Source organism: Saccostrea cucullata, unplaced genomic scaffold (genome assembly GCF_032062105.1).
Source record: "Saccostrea cucullata isolate Sc308-1 unplaced genomic scaffold, CSIRO_AGI_Scuc_v1 ctg16025, whole genome shotgun sequence".
Classification (NCBI taxonomy): domain Eukaryota; kingdom Metazoa; phylum Mollusca; class Bivalvia; order Ostreida; family Ostreidae; genus Saccostrea; species Saccostrea cuccullata.
Window position 1 is genome coordinate 72,501 of NW_026937021.1, and position 3,225 is coordinate 75,725.

The window sequence follows — 3,225 nt, forward strand, 5'->3', positions numbered from 1 at the left end:
GGGAAGGGGCAGTGGTATGAAAAGTTCCGTTTCCGTGTGTTAAATGGGTCGTTCTCCATCATTGCAACTTGAGAGGGGAAGTGTGTGTTATGTTAGGTGTAACATGTTGTGTGACGTCATCGTGTTTACGGATACCAGGGAGCGAAGGAGTAGTCATCAGAGAGGAGGCGGTGTCTTCATCTGTCTCGGGCGTACTTACAGCTGTAGAGATAGTAATACAAAGAGACATTAAAGAAGACTCTACCAGTACGTTTAATTGATGTAAAATTCTTAATTGACAAGAACTGTATAACGAAAAATAGTTTTTATACCCCCCGCAAACGAAGTTTAGGGGGGGGGGGTATATTGGAATCACCATGTCCGTCTGTCTGTCTGTAGACGAGACTTTGTCCGGACCATTACTCAGAAACTATATGAAGGATTTGTCTGAAAATTTGTACACATATTATTCACCATATGAAGATGTGCACCTGATATTTTGATCTTGATTGTATTATTATTTTGAATTTTACAGGTGTTTTTTCATTTTTATTTTGTGGTTTTGTCTGGACCGTTTCTCAGAAACTATTCCAAGGATTAATCTAAAAATTTGTACACTTATTATTCACCATATAAAGGTGTGCACCTGGAATTTTCAACTCTTTTTGTTAATTTTTTTGCATTTTACAGGTTTTATTTTTTATTTTAATTGACTTGTTCATTTTGGGCTTATGTATAAGGTTTGAGATATGGAATCTAGAATATCTGTTCAAAAATACTACAGCTTAAAACTACTCATAAAAACATAAAAAAGAAACATCATCAAGTGTTAAAAACAGTTTTTACATTGCACAGAAGATAATGTAATTTCATTTGTCTCTTGGGAATAATGTCTGGACATGCATCCAGTTAAATATAAATTAATGAGTTTGGTGTTGGAAGTTGTTAAGGCATATGTCTTATCGAGTGTGTGTGTTATCTATCTCCAGGGAATAAGGCACAAGAATTAAAGATCTCTCTTCTCTTATTCTCTTAATTGTAATTTATTGTCTGTCAAAGCACTTCATTACTGGATGACCAGCTCTTTATTTTCAAAATGCATTTCAAATTGATATATCAAGATTAATTTGATTTTGTATAATGTTTTTTTTTTTCAACAATCAGTTTGCATAGTGACATAACACATAATTGCAATATATTTTTTAAATGCAGTAATGAAAAAAAAAATTAAATTAAAAAATAAAAAAAAATGTTACAATGGAATTACAATGTATTAGTATTGATGTTTCATTTGGTTTGCACATTTGTTTCATTCATTAAGAAACATGATGAGCAATTATATTTCACTGCAAATTTTTGTAAGTAAATTGTGAACACCTCTAGATCCATAAAGTATTTTTGAATTGGCACCTTCTCTGAAAAACCCAGCGGGGGGTATTTGTCCCTATTGGACAGTTCTAGTATAACAATGGAAATAAATGAACACATGACCAGATCTGTACAAAACATAACCACGTAACATAAAAAACTTCTACAGATCTGAGACAGTTATAGGATTTCACTCACGGGTACTCTCCACTGCCATTGGCGATGCAGTTGTCGGATCTGTTAAAATAAACATCCATGAATTATCCACTTTATTATTGAAAAACAAGATTGCACATTTTTTATAATCCCATGCACATTTTAAATGAAAAATTAAAAACATCCGAGAAAAGTACATGTACCACACTTCACTTTCACTGTTCCCTATACGAAAGCGCTCTTACAAGTCATGGTGCGCCACGCGTATTCTGCGCAGGGGCTGCTGTACATAGCTAAACCTGTTTTGGAATAGACCTTGTTCTGTTTTTCCCACGGTTGCATTCGTGGGATTTGACCGAATTATGACCTCTTATTAGATAATGAACTGCATCATTTTTCTTTAAACGAGAGTATTTCTCAGGGTATAGAGAAAAAAGGGGGCTCACCTGAACAGAACAGGGTATCTTTTGATTTCATCATTTCTATGAAATTCACATTTTGATCACAAAATCTTTCTAATATTGGAAACATTCACACAACTTCCTCGAATTAACAGTTGTTCAATGAGTAAATCAGTTTTTATGTTGCGGATCTAACATTCCACTTGAACAGTCTTTACCCCGTACACACAGACGGACTCTTCTGTACAAGATGCGTAGTCAGGTAAATTATACTGACGCTTCTCACAAGTATGTACTGTGAGAGAAATCTCTGATATTAAATACGTGTATATACACGCAACAAAAATGTTTAAAACATTCATCTTTTTCCATGGTGCGAGAAGTTTTATCACATAGAACAAAACGGGTATAATCTGACCAGTACACTGATGGCCCTGTCCATATTTATATCTTTAATTACACAGTGAGTGATGACACTGATGGAAATTTACTTTACAACACTTTCTAATCATAATAAAAATGTCTGACTACATTTAAAAGAATAAATCACCGTTCAGAACAGATGGTAATAGTAAAAATGACATGATGATTTCTCTGTCAAAATGTTTCGTTACTAGACCAGCATTTTTCAGTCTTGTTTATTGTATGTAAATTAATTTAGAGTCATCTTTAATTAAGACTGACAGAATTGTACAATTTCACACGCAGGGATTTCTTCTTCTTTTTTTTTGCTCCTTTTTGATTGCCAGGGAGGATGACAAGTACATATTTTACAGTTTCTCTTTTTTAAACAGATTCACTGTTCATAGACTCGGTTTTTATTATTCAAATTTGGTACTCATATCACGTGTTACCTTTTTCAAATTAAAAGAGGAAAATTCCCCTTGAAATCTTACCAGTCATGGCATCTAAGGCATTTGTGGTTCCATTACCAAGATCATTTGGAATTTGGCCGCAATTGTAGAAAATCTCCCATGCCCTTAATTCCTCTTTCTACAATTTTAAAACCTGAGAATTATGTCATTTTTTGGCAAGTGATTGTATTATTGTATTTCCTTTTTATTTGGTAGATATGCAATTACATATAGGAAGAGAGCGAGGTAAAACGAAAATATTTTCATTCTTTGACTTTATTTTGCTTTACAAGTAGTTAACAAACATAATAATTTTAAAGATCATATTTATTAATTGCTCTTGCGCATGCGTGAGACTAATGGCTGGTGCTTTTTCAGTGGTGGTGAAAAATTGACTATTTGTTTAATTTCCGAAGCCTGTGCAGATTAGTTGAGAGTATATGTTTGAAATTATGAACTATTAAAGC